Source organism: Lissotriton helveticus, chromosome 2_1 (assembly GCF_964261635.1).
Source record: "Lissotriton helveticus chromosome 2_1, aLisHel1.1, whole genome shotgun sequence".
NCBI classification, from domain to species: domain Eukaryota; kingdom Metazoa; phylum Chordata; class Amphibia; order Caudata; family Salamandridae; genus Lissotriton; species Lissotriton helveticus.
This window is the reverse complement of record NC_136059.1, coordinates 356,546,245-356,566,623: the sequence shown is the minus strand read 5'-3', so window position 1 is coordinate 356,566,623 and position 20,379 is coordinate 356,546,245. Positions and strand designations below refer to the sequence as shown.

Here is a 20,379-nt window from a genome sequence, read left to right as displayed (position 1 = left end):
GCCCTCCTCCGCGACTAGCAGAAAGCTATTCTTTTGGCTAAAGCAGAGCGGCTAACAAACCCAAAGAGATCTTCACTGTAGGAGAGTAGGGTCTGCAATCCTATGATCACCCAGATTTTTGCTTTTTGCTGCACTGGTTTACGACTTTCCCTGGCTGTGGGCCTGCTAATCAGACCCACAGCCTAGCTGTTCTCTCTATCCAAATTGTACCCAGGTACTGAATTGGCACTGGGCCCTCTCCAAGTCCCTGTACCCAGGGCTGAGGTGCACCCAGAAGTCTCCCAGGGGCTGAAGCACGTATTGTGCCACCCCTGGATTGACTAGCTAAAACTGACACAACTGGCTGCACGACAGCTGGGGCAAGGTGGTGTACTCACCCTTTGCTTTAGATATAGTATACCTATATCTAACCCTAAAATGGACACACAGATCTCCTATCAGTCACTCCTATGGCAGGCCTTAACAATCCTGAAGGCAGAGTGCTTGGAATCGTGTGAGATGGTGCTCTGGCATGAGCTGAGCCTGTCTGCGGCTTTCGGGATCCATCCCTTAGCCGTTTCCATGATATCGCATACCATATACTCTTAAGTGCATTATAATCCTCGCGGTTATGTGCCAACTCTGGTATCGCTTTATCAAAACATGTCGAGTAAGGTGTCATACGAATTGGAATACTAACCCCTCGCCAATTCTGGCGACGGGGTTAGCATTCCACCCTTCTAGAGGGACACGACATGCCTGTAACCTATAACCCGGTTAAAAGTCAGACAGAGCCTTAGCATCCACAAAATGGATGCTGCCACCGAGACACAAGTCTGCCCTCCTGCTGCTGGGAGTCCTCCCAGAGCAGGAGATAAGGACAAAGGGTTTCCTGCCAGGGGCGGTGCCAGCACCGTCCCAGACAGGGTTTTGTGTATTGTAGGTAGGCAGGGCTTTAGAGGAAGGTGACTGCAAGTAGCACCCCGGTGCTCACTGTGCATAGGCCGGCTTGAACCAGTTCCAGGGTCCCTCCAGACCCTGTGCTGGGGAAAAGCCCGCCAAGGAAGTGGGTGTAACCACCCCCCTCCTAGTCCCACCCATAGGGCAGGACTTAGTCGCGTGCCAGCCCCTTTTTACAGGATAAAGGTAGAGACTGGCCCCCTTCCAAATCAGATCATCTTTGAATCCTGAAACTACTTTCCACGAAAGGAACTCAAGACTTCTTCCTAAGATTTCTCCCTTGTGACTAAGGAGTAGTCACCCTGCATCCGCAGGCACCATCTAAGGACACTGCGGTCTGCTGCAAGTCTCTCCTCCGGATCAAGACTGCCCAGCTCGACGAGAACCGGCTTCCCTGGCACCTCTGACCTCTACCTGCATCATCAGTCACGCTGAGATTCGTGGGTGTGACGAGACCTCGAGGGACCGGCCATCTTCAAGACTGCACGACTTCTTTTCAGCAAGCCCGCCGAGTAATCTACTGGTGAGTGCTTTGGGGTCCGAGAAGCCCCGACTCTGAGCAGCTCCAGCTCCGAAGTGCAGCCCCCCAGCATCTCCACGATCTGCGTGGGGCCCTTCTGCTTTCCGCTGCTCACCGCGTTGTTTGGCTACTAGCCCGTTGGCTTGTGGCCTTCCTGACGACGCCCGACGACATTTCTGCTGCTGGTCTGGTTGCTCCAGACTGGCCCTTGCTCCCTTCCAGAAGAGGAGCACCCCGGACCCTCCTGGTCCACTCAAGACGCCATTTTGAGTCCACCGCGTGGGCTTGAATTAGCCAAGGCTTGTTGCCCAATCCTGGGTAACTTCGACGCCAACGACTTCATCCTTCGTGGGACAGCTCGCACCTCCATCCTGGTCGCCGACAACGCCTCCTGGTCCGAGAGACTGCAGAGCCCAGCAGCGCCCACTCACCTGACTGCGGTGACTTCGCCCGGTGCCATCCTGGTGCCCACTTAATCACTGGCTAGTGATTCAAGAACTTGGTCCCCTCTGCTTTCAGGTTTTCTTCTTCCTTGATCCAGGCTTGGATCCATCGAACTTTCCTTCACTGGTCGCCTGCCAGCAACTTCTTCCTTCCAGGCTCCTGGTCCGGCAACGAGATCCCCGACGTCTTTTCAGACCTATGCAGCTGCAGCCCCTGGGCTAGGTAACTTCGGCACTCCGGTGTCCCAGCATAGCCTCACTATCCAAGGGTCAGGATCCACTGTCATTTTCTCCCTACCAGGTCGGGTTCGCCCGTGAACACTAACTTTGTGAATTCTAGCTTCCATAGACTTTGTCCCGCATCCCGCGTGAGAGTGCACACTCTGCACCCGAGTCCCCTGGGCCTCCTAGTAGTAATCTAACGATTCCCTAGTCCAGTCCTAGCGATTCCAAAGCCTATTAGAACTGTTACTTACCTGCTAGTAATTCGCATTCCACTTTTAGCGTATATGGTTTTTCGTGCCCCTCGGGCATTTGTGTAACGTGCTAACTTAAAAGTATTTTCGTAAGAGTTTTGTTGTGTGCTTAGCACCCTGTCCTCATAAAGAGTACAGGGTTGTTGTGATTCTAATAAATACATTGTTTATTTTCATAACACTTGTGTGGTGTCCTTTCACTGGGTGTTCAAGGGGTAATGTGATGGTAAAACAGCTGGCTTAACACGCCCTCTAGAGTCTTAGCCTTAGACTGCTCGTATCCATGCTACTAGGATAGCTGGTCTATAAGGTTGACTTACAACCAATCATCAATAAGGGTTGTTTGGACTGATATATAGTGATCACTAGAATAGTGAACACTGCACATCAGGCCAACTTCTCACATTGGTGAGCAGCGGTTGGGATTTGAGCTTGCTGTTGTTTTACCACACATGCCCTAAGAATATCTTGTGAAAGATCACATAAGTACTAAAGGTACATATAACTTAGCTTAGAATACTCTGAGTTCTACTGAACCAGCTGTTGTAGCTCCTAGGGCCTAGCACACCCTAAACTACAACTCTAGCAAGGGATCAGTAGGCAAACATATAGTGTAGGTAAGTGCACCACTTACACCTCACTAGAAAAGCATGTCGACTCAGGGGGACTCTACTGAGACTCCCCTGGTCAGTGTTGACCCTCCACAGGTCACTTCAAGATATGCAGCTCTCAGTTTTCAGGAGATGAGACAAATCTGTGTCTCCAGGAAACTGAAGCAGGGGTCTAACCCCACCATTCCCTTTCTGATAGGTCTCTTAGAGACATATGATGCCAGAAAGCTCTCTCAGTTACATGAGAGCATGCCAGCCTTAGAGGGAACCTCTGGGGATCCAGACCTCCCCAACACTGATTCAGCAGTTGAGGAGGAGGATCAGGAGGTACTCTCTGGGGATGAGGTAGACAAAGGTCTTGAGGTAGTCAGAAGGCTAACTAGGACCAACTTAGACTTACTTGGGCTAGGATCTGGGGGCCCCCCAGTACTAACCCGAAGTGGGCCTAACCTTGGAGTTAGGAGAGATAGATCTCTTTCTAGGGACTCCAATAGATCTCTGCACTCTAATGCCTCTTCTCAGGGGAGAAGGAATCCTCCACAGAGGAGATTTACTTCCCCTCAGAGAAAGGAGCATGAAGCTAGGATGAGACAAGCTGAACTGAGGATTGAAAGGGAAGAAATTGCCCTGGCCAAAGAGAAGCTTGCCCTGGCAAGAGAGCAGCAGATGAGTGGGCTAGCTCCCACTGGTGGCAGCAATCTCCCAAGAGATAGAGAGAAGGGTTTAGATACTAAACACCTGACTAAAATAGTGCCCCCCTTTAAGCAAGGGGATGACATCCAGAAATGGATGGCTGCTCTGGAGAGGGCCTGCACTGTGCAGAACATTCCCCAGAGTCAGTGGGCAGCTATACTGTGGCTCTCCTTTGATGGTAAAGGTAGAGATAAGCTCCTCACTACAAGAGTGGAGGATGCTAACAATTACCAGGTCCTGAAGAATACACTGGTTGATGGGTTTGGTTTAACCACTGAGCAGTACAGGTTGCTGTTCAGAGACACCCAGAAAACTCAGTCTCAGGACTGGTCTGATTTTGTGGATTGTGCCACTAAGGCTTTGGAGGGCTGGTTGCTGGGTAGCAAGGTTACAGATTACACAGGATTGTATAATCTAATGATGAGAGAACAAATTTTAAACAATTGTCAGAACCAGTTGCTGCACCAGCACCTTGTTGATTCAGATCTGACCTCTCCCCAAGAATTGGGAAAGAAGGCAGACAAATGGGTCAGGACAAGGATCAAGCAGAACCAGAACCAGAACCAGGGTGGTCAGAAGAAAACAGACCAGAAGGGTAATGTTAAGAATGAGCAAAATGACCAGAAGTCTTCACCAGGTCCCCAACAAACCAAGGAGGGTGGGGGTCAGGCTTCCCAGAAGAAGAAGACTCAAGAAGGCCAGTCAAAAAGGTGGTGCCAGTACTGCAAAAGTAAATCTCACTGGTTTAGTGAGTGCACCAAAAGAGGAGGACAAACTCCTGCCACTACAGCTCCTAAAGCAACTGCACCCCCTAGTACAGTCAGTAGTGGTAGTGTCACTCCCAAGGCATTAGTTGGGTTAACCTTGGGTACTGAGGGGTCTGACAACTTAGTTGGCACACTCACACAGGCTGTCCTTGTCTGTACAGGGGATATGGATATGTCCCCTGAAATAAGTCCCAATACTTTGGGCAAATACAGGCAGACACCTTTGATTAATGGCAAAATGGCTCAGGCCTATAGGGACACTTGTGCCAGTGTCACCATGGTGACACCTAACTTTGTGGACCCTGGACAGATCATGCCAGGTACTGATTTCCTGGTGACCAATGCCAGCAATGTCACTACTAGTCATAGTGTGGCAATTGTAGCTTTCTCCTGGGGTGGAGTGAAGGGACAAAAGAAAGTTGTAGTCAGTTCAGACCTCCCAGTTGATTGTTTGTTGGGCAATGATTTGGAGTCATCACAATGGTCAGAAGTGGAGCAGAGGACTCACATGGAGATGTTAGGCTTGCCAGCACATGTGCTTGCTGTGACTAGGTCACAGGCCAGAAAATGGCCCACTGAACAGGTGCTGGATCCTGAAATTATGGACCAGACACCTCCCAAGAAGAAGAGCAGTAAGGGTAAGGCTTTGCCTTCCCCCTTGCCCCAGGTTGAGGATCAAGTCTCTGAGGAGGCTGATCTAGCAGAGCTGAGGGAAACTGAGCCTAAAGAGCTTGAACTTGATCAAGTTGAGTTTCTGGGCTCAGGGGGACCCTCCAGAGCAGACCTGGGGAAGGAACAGTTGAGCTGCCCTTCCCTTGAACCCCTCAGACAGCAGGCTGCTGCTGAGGCTGCAGGGAATGCCACAGGTGCCCACAGGGTATACTGGGAAGATGGACTCCTGTACTCTGAGTCAAGAGACCCCAAGCCTGGTGCAACCAGGAGGCTGGTCATCCCCTTGTCTCTGAGAGGTTTCCTTCTCACCTTGGCCCATGAGATTCCCCTTGCAGGTCATTTAGGTCAGACAAAGACTTGGGACAGGCTTGTCTCACACTTTCACTGGCCCCATATGAATGAGAATACCAAGGAGTTTTGTCGCTCATGTGTCACTTGCCAAGCCAGTGGTAAGTCAGGTGGCACAACAAAGGCCCCCCTCATACCACTACCTGTGGTGGGGGTTCCCTTTGAAAGAGTGGGGATTGACATTGTTGGTCCAATGGAACCCCAGACAGCATCAGGACACAAGTTTATACTGGTGGTGGTGGACCATGCCACCAGGTATCCTGAGGCTATTCCCCTTAGGACCACTACAGCCCCTGTAGTGGCAAGAGCCCTAGTTGGAGTGTTCTCCAGAGTGGGTTTCCCTAAGGAGGTCGTTTCTGACAGAGGTACAAACTTCATGTCAGGATATCTGACTGCCATGTGGAAAGAGTGTGGTGTGAACTACAAGTTCACCACACCCTATCATCCACAATGCAATGGGCTTGTTGAGAGATTCAACAGGACCCTGAAAGGGATGATTCATGGACTACCTGAACCTCTTAGGAGAAGATGGGATGTCCTGATCCCCTGCCTCTTGTTTGCTTACAGAGAGGTCCCACAGAAGGGGGTTGGCTACAGCCCTTTTGAGCTTCTGTATGGGCATCCTGTAAGGGGACCCCTGTGTTTGGTGAAGGAAGGATGGGAGAGACCTCTCAAAAAGCCTGCAACCAACATAGTGGACTATGTACTTGGTCTCCGCTCCAGGATGGCTGAGTACATGGAAAAGGCATCTAAAAACCTTGAGGCCAGCCAGGAACTTCAAAAAGCTTGGCATGACCAAAAGGCTGTACTGACTGTGTACCAGCCAGGACAGAAGGTGTGGGTGCTGGAGCCAGTGGCCCCAGCAGCTCTGAAAGACAAATGGTCTGGGCCCCACACCATCATTGAGCAAAAGGGAGAGGTTACCTACTTGGTGGACCTTGGAACTCCCAGGAGCCCTCTCAGAGTGCTCCATGTTAACAGGCTCAAAGCATATGTTGACAGGAAGGACATGAGCTTGCTCATGGCCACAGATGAGGGACAGGAGGAAGAGAGTGACCCTCTCCCAGACCTGCTCACTCAGAATCCTGATGATGGATCAGTTGATGGTGTTGTCTTTTGTGGCAGCCTCACTGAACATCAGCAACAGGATTGCAGGCAAGTTCTGCAATCCTTTCGACATATGTTCTCTCTGACACCCAGCCAAACTGATTGGTGTACCCATGATGTTGACACTGGAGACAGTCTGCCTGTCAAGAGTAAAATCTACAGACAGCCTGATCATGTTAGAGACTGCATCAAAACTGAAGTGCAGAAAATGTTGGAACTGGGAGTCATTGAGCCCTCAGATAGCCCTTGGGCTAGCCCAGTAGTTCTAGTGCCAAAGCCTCACACCCAGGGTGGTAAGAGAGAGATGAGGTTTTGCGTAGACTACAGAGGCCTCAATGCAGTCACTAAGACTGATGCCCACCCAATACCAAGAGCAGATGAGCTTATAGATAGATTGGCTTCTGCCAACTTCTTAAGCACATTTGATTTGACAGCTGGGTATTGGCAAATCAGGTTAGCTGAGGAAGCCAAACCTAAGACAGCATTTTCTACCCCTGGAGGGCATTATCAATTTGTGGTAATGCCCTTTGGACTGAAAAATGCACCTGCCACCTTCCAAAGGTTGGTGAATCAAGTCCTCACTGGGCTGGATGACTTCTGTGCAGCTTATCTTGACGATATTGCTGTCTTTAGCTCCACCTGGGAGGATCACCTGGTCCACCTGAGGAAAGTGTTAGAGGCCCTGCAAAAGGCAGGCCTCACTATCAAGGCCACAAAGTGCCAGATAGGGCAGTCACAGGTTGTCTACCTGGGCCACCTTGTAGGTGGAGGCCAGGTTCAGCCACTGGAGAGTAAGATACAGGCCATCAAGGACTGGACTCCTCCAATCACCCAGACTCAGGTTCGAGCTTTCTTGGGCCTGACTGGGTACTATAGGAAGTTTGTCAGAAATTATGGGTCCATAGTGACCCCCCTTAATGACCTGACAAGCAAAAAGATGCCAAAGAAAGTTCAGTGGACAGCAAGCTGTCAGAAAGCATTCAATGACCTAAAACAGGCCATGTGCACAGCACCTATCCTCAAGAGTCCAGATTACTCCAAGCCATTCATTGTCCAAACAGATGCTTCTGAGTTGGGTGTGGGAGCTGTTCTGTCTCAACTGAATTTTGATGGTAATGATCAGCCTATTGCTTTCATTAGCAGGAGGTTGACACCCAGAGAGAAAAATTGGTCAGCTATTGAGAGGGAGGCCTTTGCTGTGGTCTGGGCCCTGAAGAAGCTGAGGGCCTACTTGTTTGGCACTCACTTCACCATTCAGACAGACCATAAGCCCCTCTTGTGGCTAAATCAGATGAAGGGTGAAAACCCCAAACTGCTTAGGTGGTCCATTTCCCTACAGGGGATGGATTTTACAGTGGAGCATAGACCTGGGACTGATCACAGCAATGCTGATGGGCTCTCCAGGTATTTCCACTTAGAGCAAGAAGACTCACCTGGTCAAGGTTAGCTTATTGTCCCAAAGTTTGGGGGGGGGTCATGTAGGAGAGTAGGGTCTGCAATCCTATGATCACCCAGATTTTTGCTTTTTGCTGCACTGGTTTACGACTTTCCCTGGCTGTGGGCCTGCTAATCAGACCCACAGCCTAGCTGTTCTCTCTATCCAAATTGTACCCAGGTACTGAATTGGCACTGGGCCCTCTCCAAGTCCCTGTACCCAGGGCTGAGGTGCACCCAGAAGTCTCCCAGGGGCTGAAGCACGTATTGTGCCACCCCTGGATTGACTAGCTAAAACTGACACAACTGGCTGCACGACAGCTGGGGCAAGGTGGTGTACTCACCCTTTGCTTTAGATATAGTATACCTATATCTAACCCTAAAATGGACACACAGATCTCCTATCAGTCACTCCTATGGCAGGCCTTAACAATCCTGAAGGCAGAGTGCTTGGAATCGTGTGAGATGGTGCTCTGGCATGAGCTGAGCCTGTCTGCGGCTTTCGGGATCCATCCCTTAGCCGTTTCCATGATATCGCATACCATATACTCTTAAGTGCATTATAATCCTCGCGGTTATGTGCCAACTCTGGTATCGCTTTATCAAAACATGTCGAGTAAGGTGTCATACGAATTGGAATACTAACCCCTCGCCAATTCTGGCGACGGGGTTAGCATTCCACCCTTCTAGAGGGACACGACATGCCTGTAACCTATAACCCGGTTAAAAGTCAGACAGAGCCTTAGCATCCACAAAATGGATGCTGCCACCGAGACACAAGTCTGCCCTCCTGCTGCTGGGAGTCCTCCCAGAGCAGGAGATAAGGACAAAGGGTTTCCTGCCAGGGGCGGTGCCAGCACCGTCCCAGACAGGGTTTTGTGTATTGTAGGTAGGCAGGGCTTTAGAGGAAGGTGACTGCAAGTAGCACCCCGGTGCTCACTGTGCATAGGCCGGCTTGAACCAGTTCCAGGGTCCCTCCAGACCCTGTGCTGGGGAAAAGCCCGCCAAGGAAGTGGGTGTAACCACCCCCCTCCTAGTCCCACCCATAGGGCAGGACTTAGTCGCGTGCCAGCCCCTTTTTACAGGATAAAGGTAGAGACTGGCCCCCTTCCAAATCAGATCATCTTTGAATCCTGAAACTACTTTCCACGAAAGGAACTCAAGACTTCTTCCTAAGATTTCTCCCTTGTGACTAAGGAGTAGTCACCCTGCATCCGCAGGCACCATCTAAGGACACTGCGGTCTGCTGCAAGTCTCTCCTCCGGATCAAGACTGCCCAGCTCGACGAGAACCGGCTTCCCTGGCACCTCTGACCTCTACCTGCATCATCAGTCACGCTGAGATTCGTGGGTGTGACGAGACCTCGAGGGACCGGCCATCTTCAAGACTGCACGACTTCTTTTCAGCAAGCCCGCCGAGTAATCTACTGGTGAGTGCTTTGGGGTCCGAGAAGCCCCGACTCTGAGCAGCTCCAGCTCCGAAGTGCAGCCCCCCAGCATCTCCACGATCTGCGTGGGGCCCTTCTGCTTTCCGCTGCTCACCGCGTTGTTTGGCTACTAGCCCGTCGGCTTGTGGCCTTCCTGACGACGCCCGACGACATTTCTGCTGCTGGTCTGGTTGCTCCAGACTGGCCCTTGCTCCCTTCCAGAAGAGGAGCACCCCGGACCCTCCTGGTCCACTCAAGACGCCATTTTGAGTCCACCGCGTGGGCTTGAATTAGCCAAGGCTTGTTGCCCAATCCTGGGTAACTTCGACGCCAACGACTTCATCCTTCGTGGGACAGCTCGCACCTCCATCCTGGTCGCCGACAACGCCTCCTGGTCCGAGAGACTGCAGAGCCCAGCAGCGCCCACTCACCTGACTGCGGTGACTTCGCCCGGTGCCATCCTGGTGCCCACTTAATCACTGGCTAGTGATTCAAGAACTTGGTCCCCTCTGCTTTCAGGTTTTCTTCTTCCTTGATCCAGGCTTGGATCCATCGAACTTTCCTTCACTGGTCGCCTGCCAGCAACTTCTTCCTTCCAGGCTCCTGGTCCGGCAACGAGATCCCCGACGTCTTTTCAGACCTATGCAGCTGCAGCCCCTGGGCTAGGTAACTTCGGCACTCCGGTGTCCCAGCATAGCCTCACTATCCAAGGGTCAGGATCCACTGTCATTTTCTCCCTACCAGGTCGGGTTCGCCCGTGAACACTAACTTTGTGAATTCTAGCTTCCATAGACTTTGTCCCGCATCCCGCGTGAGAGTGCACACTCTGCACCCGAGTCCCCTGGGCCTCCTAGTAGTAATCTAACGATTCCCTAGTCCAGTCCTAGCGATTCCAAAGCCTATTAGAACTGTTACTTACCTGCTAGTAATTCGCATTCCACTTTTAGCGTATATGGTTTTTCGTGCCCCTCGGGCATTTGTGTAACGTGCTAACTTAAAAGTATTTTCGTAAGAGTTTTGTTGTGTGCTTAGCACCCTGTCCTCATAAAGAGTACAGGGTTGTTGTGATTCTAATAAATACATTGTTTATTTTCATAACACTTGTGTGGTGTCCTTTCACTGGGTGTTCAAGGGGTAATGTGATGGTAAAACAGCTGGCTTAACACGCCCTCTAGAGTCTTAGCCTTAGACTGCTCGTATCCATGCTACTAGGATAGCTGGTCTATAAGGTTGACTTACAACCAATCATCAATAAGGGTTGTTTGGACTGATATATAGTGATCACTAGAATAGTGAACACTGCACATCAGGCCAACTTCTCACATTCACCATTGTCCATAACCTAGCAGCCGCCGATAGAGTCTCTCCTAAACCCGCTCCCTCTCAATCTCTCTGCAATTCCCTTAATGATTACTTCATTGAGAAGATCGCCACTATTAAACACAATATACCCCTGCCTTCCTCCTCCTTTTCTCTCCCCTCACTCCCTTCCCCATCTATTTTCCTTGACCAGTTTCCCGTAATTTCTAAGGAGACCTTTCTTACTTTGTTGAAGAAAGTCATATCGGGGTCCCCCTCCGATTGCTGCCCTGCCCGCATATTGGAGGTCTTTTCCAACTGCGCAGAATCCCCGCTTATTCTCCTTAACACCTCTATTCTTCAGGGAACTGTCCCAGTTGCTTTTAAATCAGCCACAGTTATTCCCATCTTGAAAATACCTGGGGCTGATCTCTCTTCTACCTCCTATTTCCGCCCTATTTCTTTGCTCCCGTTCCTGGGCAAAATTCTGGAGAGCCATATCACCACCTGTCTCTCGGCCTTCATCGAGGAGAACCATCTTTTGGCTTCTCATCAGCCGGCTTCCGTCCAGCCCATTCGACGGAATCCGTGGTCCTCTCTGTCCTGGATGAGCTTAGGCAGAGTGCGGATGCCAACTCCTCCCAGGCCCTTGATCTGTCTGCCGCCTTCGACATTGTTGACCATTCCATCCTTCTCGACCGTGTCACTTCCTTCCTACAAGATCGGACACAGGCCGTTCACCTGGATGGCTTCTCTGCCCCCTCCTGTTCTGTCACTTGTGGGGTTCCCCAGGGTTCCTCCCTTTCCCCTCTGCTATTTAACCTCTACATCAACCCTCTCATCGCTGCCTTACAAAATATGGAGGTGTCAGTATTTAATTATGCTGACGACCTCCAGCTTATCTTCAATCTTTCTTCCTCCCACAATTCTATTTTCAAATTCCACACTGTACTTACTTTCATTTATGACTGGATGAACTACAACCATTTAAAACTTAATCCGGACAAGACGGAACTGATCCTTACTGGTAGCCTTCCCAGCCTTGGTCCCCTGTCTTTTGGCCCCCCGCTCTTGGTCCCCCCCTCACCTTCCACTAAAGCAAAAAAAACTTTGGGCATCCAAATTAGTCAAGACCTGACCATGCGCCCCCAGATCAGCTCCGTTGTCTCGTCCTGCTTCTTGTCCCTCCGCAAAATCTCTCGCTTCTTCTCCATTGAGGCCCTTAAGCTTATCATCTCGGCCATGATTATTTCCCGCCTGGATTATGGTAATAGCCTCTATGTAGGGACTCCGGCGTACGAGCTCCGGCGCCTTCAACTTATTCAAAATCAGGCTGCGTGCCTTATTTACAGGCTCCCTAAGTGCCATCGCGTAACCCCTCTACTCAAATCCCTCCATTGGCTACCCATCTCCCAGCGCTCCCTATTTAAGTTGGGCTGCCTACGTTTTATGGCCCTAGCCGGCACTGCTCCAGGGTTTGTCAACTCAAAAATTCGTACCTATCTTCCCAACAGAAGCCTTCGCTCTTCTACTCAAGCTCTTTTGGAGGTACCTCGCTTTAGGAAGAAAAAACAGGGTGGCCTGCGTTTTTCCACCCTTGCCCCCCGCTTCTGGAACGCTCTCCCTTTCACCATCCAGTCCCTCTCTGTCTACACAGACTTTCGCAAAGCTTTAAAAACTCATCTCTTTTCCCTAGCTTTTCCCATGCAATAATCTCCCGGCACCCCCCCCCTCCTATGTCAATTCACAGCGCCAAGAAACCGCTAGGTGTTAGTGCGCTTAATAAATTTCTTCAACTTCAACTTCAGGAGGGTTTCCTGAGCGAAACAAAGCCGTTAAATGCAATGTTATTTTTGATCAGGGATCTAGCATTCATGAGGACACCTACTTCATTAATCAGAGGAGTAGTCTTCGGTACCTCAGAAATCACCCGCGTCTTTTTAGGATGCAAATTTCTGGTGAACCTAAGGTAGCAACTGCAACCGTGTGCAAGAGGGATATCATCGGGACAGAGAGTGTGATGACAGGATTTACACGGTGGTCTTAAAGAGAGTAGAGTGATGGGGGAATAAAGACAGCTCCCTACCAATAAGGTGAAACGAGGGGCAGGCCGCCTGCTTGTTTCCGGTCCAGGGAAGACATGGCTTGGCAGTTCGGGCTGGACTGTTCCCATGAGGCACAGGGTCAGACTGATTTGCATACAGCCATGTCTGAATTGGGGTGGCAGAGTGGGCTAAAGAACGGTGATGGATCAAACCCAGATCTTTTGACTGGGTGTGAGTGTTTGATTGGTTCAGATGCTCCGTCCATCACCACCCCCTTTTGTACCGCTTTGGCCACCATAAGTGTGGCAGGGTATGCTCAGACGTGAGTCTCTTGCTCACTTTGCCACTGGATTCAAGCAAGCCAGGCTGAAGACGGCTGGAATGCCAGAAACCGGTCCTCGGAAGCTTGTTTCTGGTCCAGGGAAGACATGGCTTGGCAGTTCGGGCTGGACTGTTCCCATGAGGAACAGGGTCAGATTGATTTGCACATAGCCATGTCTGAACTGGGGTGGCAGAGTGGGCTAAAGAACGGTGATGGATCAAACCCAGATCTTTTGACTGGGTTTGAGTGTTTGATTGGTTCAGATGCTCCGGCCATCACCACCCCCTTTTGTACTGCTTTGGCCGCCATAAGTGTGGCAGGGTATGCTCAGACGTGAGTCCCTTGCTCACTTTGCCACTGGATTCAAGCAAGCCGGGCTGAAGACGGCTGGAATGCCAGAAACCGGTCCTTGGAAGCTTGTTTCCGGTCCAGGGAAGACATGGCTTGGCAGTTCGGGCTGGACTGTTCCCATGCGGCACAGGTCAGACTGATTTGCATATAGCCATGTCTGAACTGGGGTGGCAGAGTGGGCTAAAGAACGGTGATGGATCCAACCCAGATCTTTTGAATGGGTGTGAGTGTTTGATTGGTTCAGAAGCTCCGTCCATCACCACCCCCTTTTGTACCCCCTGGCGCGTACTCAGCGCGGACGGGTGCAGACGGGCTTAACTTTGACGCGACTTCGGCGCGCGTCCGCTGAGCACGCAGAGAACCATCGAGCCTAAATAAGGTGTGTCATGAAGGTGTAGCCCCGCGTGAGCCTCTGTGTCCAATCAGGGCAGGGACACCAAATGTTTGCCGGCACCCTCCACAACAAACGGGAAAACCCGTGGTGAACCGGGGCGCTGGCAGGAGTGACAGTCAGGTAAGCGAGCGCGAGGAAATGCGCACAGAAGAAGAGTGTCAAAGTCACAATTATTTACAAACACAGCGAAAGTCAAAGCGACATGGTTATCATGCAGCAGGTAGGATTTTAAAACAGCGCTAATTAAGAACGAGGCATCGTAATCATGCACTCGATGCTCTGAGACAAACCTATATACATACATATACACCTATAAGTCACTCCTATGGCAGGCCTTGACAATCCTGGAGACAGAGTGCTTGGTTTTATGTGAGAGGGTGCCCTAGCATGAGCTGAGACCCTCTGAAGAACGAGGCATCGTAATCATGCACTCGATGCTCTGAGACAAACCTATATACATAGATATACACCTATAAGTCACTCCTATGGCAGGCCTTGACAATCCTGGAGGGAGAGTGCTTGGTTTTATGTGAGAGGGTGCCCTAGCATGAGCTGAGACCCTCTGCAGCTTTCGGATCCATCTCCTTATAGCTTTTCTATGATATAGCCATACCATATACTCTTAAGTGCATTATAATCCTCGTGGTTAATGCTAACTTTGGTTTGGCTTTATCAAAACGTGTTGTGTAAGGTGTTAAACACTTTGGAATACTACCCCCCCCCCCCCGCCAGTCCTGGCGGTGGGGGAAGCATTGTATGTAGTAACTGGTTTACCCGGTTTAAGTTAAACAGAGCCTCAGCATTACAAAACGGATACTGCTGCCACAGACACGAGTCCGACCTCCTGTTGCTGGACGAATCTCTGGCAGGGGGGCCTGGACAATAGGTTTCCTGTCCAAGGAGGTGCTGGCACCTCCCCAGACAGGCTTTTGTGTATTGGGGCAGGGAGGGCTGCATTCAGTGAATGCTTTCCAGACACTGCCTGGGGCACACAAGGTGCTCCATGCATTTCCCAGTTCAAACCGGTTGCTGGGGCACTCTTTGAAACATATATCCTGGACCTTCGATATTCCATTTCGACTGGAAGACGGAAGATATCTCCCTTGTGGTCAAGGAGTGACCACCCTGTTCAAAGAGGCACCAACAGCAACTTTGCCGACCTGCATTTCGAGGCTCCCGCCGGATCCTAAAGAATCTGCGACACAGGACACAGACTTACAGACATCTCTGACCCCGACCTTCGCTCACAGCAAAGCTGAGACCCTTGGTGGACACGAGAGACGTGGGACCGGAACTCCTAGACATCCTGCATTTTGCAAGCTGCACCCACTTCACGAGGTAACTCGAAGTTGTACATTGGGGTGCTTGAAGCCCCAGACCCGAGCACCATTTGCACCGAAGCTCAGAGGCCCCACTCCACGAGTGACCCGTGGGCCCCACTTTTGCATTTCAGCTTGACGCGTCTTCGCTGTTCCTGATCCGTTGGCTAGTGAGCAGCCCGAAGACTTTCTTTTGAATCTAACTTGCTTTCCTGGTTGCTCCAGGCTTGCTCCAACTTCCCTACAAAGGAGAAGTTCCTCAGACCTTGGTGGTCTGCACCGAAGCCAATCTCGACATCCTGCGTCGGTTGCGTTTGCCAAGGCTTGTTGGGTCCAATCAGGATACCGACACCGCAGTCAACTAGATCCTTCGTGGGACAGCTCGAATCCAGCTCCTGGTCGTCGCTGACACCTCCTGGTCCTCGTGGCTGAAGAGACAAGCTTCACATCTTCACCTGAAATCACCCGACTTCTGGTGGCATCTTTCTATCGCCGCCCTGGTCACTGGCAAGTGACCCAGAGTCTGTCCCTTCTGCTTTCAGGTCCTACTGATCTTGGTTCCACCCTTGAATCCACCCGGACACTTTTCCTCTGGTCGCCTGCAGCACTTCTTTGCAGATTTCCATTGAAATAAACGACGAAACCAGACACCAAAAGACACCTATGCACCCGGTTTTGGTGGATGAGGTAACACGAGTTCTCTGGTAGTCTCGAGGGTATTGGCCCTCCTAGTGTCTAAGTCCAAAAGGGTTCCATCGTAGTTTATTTAGAAGTGTCCTTAAATTGTAAATTTGTAACTTGTTTGTTTCCCATAGAAAGTCAATGGTAACCAACGGCTGTGTTTAGTCACTGCACGCGGCTCCTGTGAGCCTCCTACCTCCTAACCTTTGGTTGTTTAGAGTAGCCCCAGCGATTCCACAGACCCTAAGTCCTGCTTTCTAATTCTCATGTGGTTCTTATACCACTATTTTAGTATATGGTTTGTGAGGCCCCTAGGGCATAACGTATACTGTGCAACTTATCGTATGCTAAATGAGTAACTTGTATTGTACTTTTACCTCTGACCTCATAAAGAGTGCAGAGGGGTTGTGTTTAGAATAAATACATATATATTTGATATATACCTGTCTGGTGTCCTTTAATTTGGTACTCAAGGGATTATAATTGGTAAAACAACTTGCTTAAAACGCTCTCTGAAGACTTTGCCTGATGATTGCTGGTCCATGCTAACACTAGGATAGCTTTCTATAAGGTTTACTTTACAACCACCATCAATAAGTGTCGATTAGACTGGTGCAAGGTGCCCACTAGAACTAGTGGACATCATTTGTCAGGCTAACTTCTCACAATGCCCACTGCCCGAGTGGCCCACTGAAGTCTCCCCATCGATCCTGACCTCAATATAATCAGTGGGTGACCTCTCCTGGACTCCACACAGAAGCCTGTACCCTCAGCTCGAAGTTTCCCCCTGAACGCGACTGGCGAAGATTTTCCGACATATAAAGGCACACCTGTATCCTCAGCGCTCCGGCTTTGTAGAGCTCAGTTGACGGTACTCATATGTCCAACATGCAGCCTCTTAGTGAAACCGAATTCCCCCTTCACTTGCATTGGGTGCCCGACTCTGACATTAAACCCTGCCCCTGCCGCCTCTGCTGACATAAGCATGGTGGTGCTTTGTGCCCCTGGCGCACTCTTGTGCTTGCTTAAACCCGCGTGGCCTGTGCCCGGAAACTGTGGGTACTTACCTGCAAACAGTGCATCTCTGATCACCCCAGTCTCCAAAGACCAACATTGGTCTCCGGGCACCACCTTTGACCTCTGCACCCGGCCACCGCAGTGCTGCTTATGGTGTCCACATGAACCTTGCCCTGTGTTGGTCCAAACCCGGAAGACTGGGATAATAAGTTGTGTACTGACGAGTTAGTGTGCATAACTATTTTCCTTCCATAGGATTACACTGTATTTCTTGCTATTTGTCTATTTTATTTATTTATTTGACTCATTTATACGGCGCACGAATCATCCCCAGGGGGATCTCTCGGCACCCGGGGAAGCGGCAAATGTAAAAGGAATACAATATTCATTCATTAGAATAGCCAGGTCTTGAGCAACTTTTTAAATTGTGGAAAGTTTGGGCAGGCACGAATATGTTCAGGGAGCTCATTCCAATGTTTGGGGGCCAGGTAAGAAAACACACGACCTCCCATTTTGACTTTCCGAATTCTCCTGCAACAGAGCAGAATGCGATTACTGGATCTAAGTGTAGCCCAGGTTGATCGCGTTAAATTTTGTTAGTCAAATAGGCCGGGCCCATACCGTGCAGGGACTTAAAGACCAGGCAGAGTAGCTTGAAGATAGCTCGTTTCTTTACAGGAAGCCAGTCTAAGAGGCGCAGGAGAGGGCGGGAGGAGGTTTGAGCTGGTGTGTTGAGGGCAAGACGGGCTGCGGTACTTTGCACCACCTGCAGCTTGGATAGCAGGTCTTCCCTAATTCCTACCAACAAGGAATTGCCATAGTCAAGACTGATAAGGAGCGACTGAATGAGGGTCTTTCAGGCGTTCGATGGAATCCAGGGAAAGATCTTCTTGAGTAACCGCAAGGTCCCGTAGCAGGTACCTACGAGAGTTTTCACCTGATCTTCCATTGAAAGCTTATTGTCTATTCTGACCCCTAGGTTTTTAGCCTACCCTCCAGGGGCAGGTGCTTCTCCTAATTCTGTCAGCCACCAGCCAGCGCTCCACAGCTCTTCAGCCTTGCCAAACAACAGAATCTCCGTTTTAGAGGAGTTAAGTTGCAGGAAGTTCTTCCTCCTCCAGCTGTCAATGCTCGTCATACAAGTAATAAACTTAGCTTTAGTTACTGCGGGGTTATTCTCTATGAGTACTATCAGCTGCGTAGGATATGGTTTCAAACCCGTAATTTCTGATGATCGAGGCCAAGAGGCAACATAAAGATTGAACAGCGTGGGGCTCAATATAGAGCCCTGTGGAACCCCCTTGTCCACCACAGTTGTCTGTGACACAAATGAATCAAACTGAACACACTGTGTTCTGTCGGACAGGTAACTCTGAATCCAGGTAAAGGCCAGGCCTCTGACAACAATCTCTCGAAGCCTGTCCAAAAGGATACGATGAGAGATGGTGTCAAAGGCTGCCGACAGGTCAAGCAGCACCAACATGACTGGAGAGTCCCTGTCCAGTGACATCCTGAGGGTGTGCGTAATATCTAGTAGAGCGGCCTCGGTGCTATAAGATGCACAGAAGCCGGACTGGGATGGATCTAGTATTTTGTGTTCTAAATAACTAGAAAGATGTTGGTTGATTATTGTCTCCATAATTTTGGAACAGCAGGGGAGAAGAGAGATTGGCCTGTAATTCAGTAAGACCGTAGGATCTTTAAGCAGAGGCTTAATGCGTGCGTTCTTCCATTTACGTGGGAAAGTCGCAGTCGCTAATGAGATATTTCATATCTCTGCAAGTGAATCTGCTATGACCGGGGATAGTTCAGACATAACTGCAGGAGGTACTGGGTCTAAGACAGACCCCGATTTCGCTTGAGCTAGAAGGGCGCCTACCTGTTCGCTGGTAATAATAGAGAAGCATTCTAATATCGGGGAACAGGGATTTTCCTGTGGAGGGGCGCTCTCATAAACGTCCTCTTCAGGGCCGAAGGAGTGATAAATTGTGTCAATTTTTGATAGTGAAATGTGTCGCTAGGTGATTGCATAATTCCTGCGTTGATGGCCCTGGGCTTTGTATACTCCTTCAGGGTGGCAAAGAGCTTGCGCAAGGAGTCCTTGGCTCCTATAATGCGAGAGCCTTAATAGGTTCTCCTGGCTGCATTACAACTATTTAAGTAAGTTCTATGGGTCTCTCGGTAGCACCGTTCATCTTGCTCGGATTATGATTATTTTTCTACATTGCTAAGTATTGCTACTGTTGATTGACACTACAAAGTATTTCTAATACTACTGTAATTATTCAGATTGCTACTTGCAACACATGCCTACCGTACTTGAAAGTATTGCTAATCAGAAACTAAAGCGCACCAGAAACGGAGTTTTTCTTGGTTCTAAAATAAAAGCAACAAAGTAATATGTTTGTACAAACATTCGCCTTGGAGTTAGTCATTGAGTGTTTGCCTTATTTCTTGACTGTGTGTAACAAATGCTTAACACAGCCCTCTGATGAGCCTAACTGCTCAACCACACTACCACAAAAGAGAGTAAGGTATTATCTACTTTAGCCTCTGTAAAGCCTCGGGGGATCCACTGGACTCTGTGCACACTATACCTTACTTTGGTATAGTATATACAGAGCCAGCTTCCTACTGACAGGACAATAGTATAGGAGTCATCAGAACCAGCGTAGACGTGGCAGGAATCAGTATTGATCATGCTTCTGGACTCCGAACTGAAGCTGAAATGGGTTCTGGAGGTAGAGACTGTGTCGAGGGCAAAACCAAGACAGGCCAGAGGGAGCTGGCAGAGTGCCAAAGATTTGCAACATGGATTCCTTGAACGTCTCAATCTGTTGTGGCATCGCTAACAGCCCAGGAAATTCTTGGTGCATCAGTATCAGCTGTAGAATCTGCTCCTCAGAGCAAGACTGGGAGTGAGAACAAGGGACACCTTGACGTCCTTAGGCTGGGATGAGGTCAGTTTGGACTGCTGATGTTTCTTTTCGGACTTTGATGAAAACTTGGACAGCAAAGACCACCGGTTAGGGGAGCAGCTCCAAAAGCATAAATGGGTCCATGCTCTCAACTTTGAACTTGGGTGGGGCTTACTGGACTTCCTGGGCTGTTTGCCGAAATACAGTTTGACTTTGCAATCCTGAATTGCCTTCCTCACAAGACTTAAGTCATGGTCCGAACCCAAACACCAGTGATGCACCTCGTGAGGATCTTACACAGACATCTGCTTTCAACAGTCCCTACAATGTATAAAACTAGTAGTCTTAGGAAAGAATATGTTTCCTTGCACACTGGAGAAGAATTCAGAGAAAAAAACTCATTAGCTGATGAGCAAAAGAGGAGCTAGCCCTGGATTTGCATACAAAAGCCAGGATCTGATGTCAGCACACTCTGGAAACGCTTATAGCAGCTCCAGACATCACTTTAGGGGTGGAACAGAGTAGGTGGGGAGCTGCACAATGACACCTATTGTTGTGCATGGGCTATACTGAAAAATCTTACGGATCTAGTCTGGG

The 20,379-nt window shown here is 49.9% G+C and overlaps 1 protein-coding gene across 14 annotated transcripts in view; it reads right to left on the bottom strand.

The window, feature by feature from the left end:
- Positions 1–20,379, bottom strand: part of NIPBL (NIPBL cohesin loading factor) — a 1,942,504-nt gene that overhangs the window by 171,498 nt on the left and 1,750,627 nt on the right. The gene's annotated exons all lie outside the window — the stretch shown is intronic.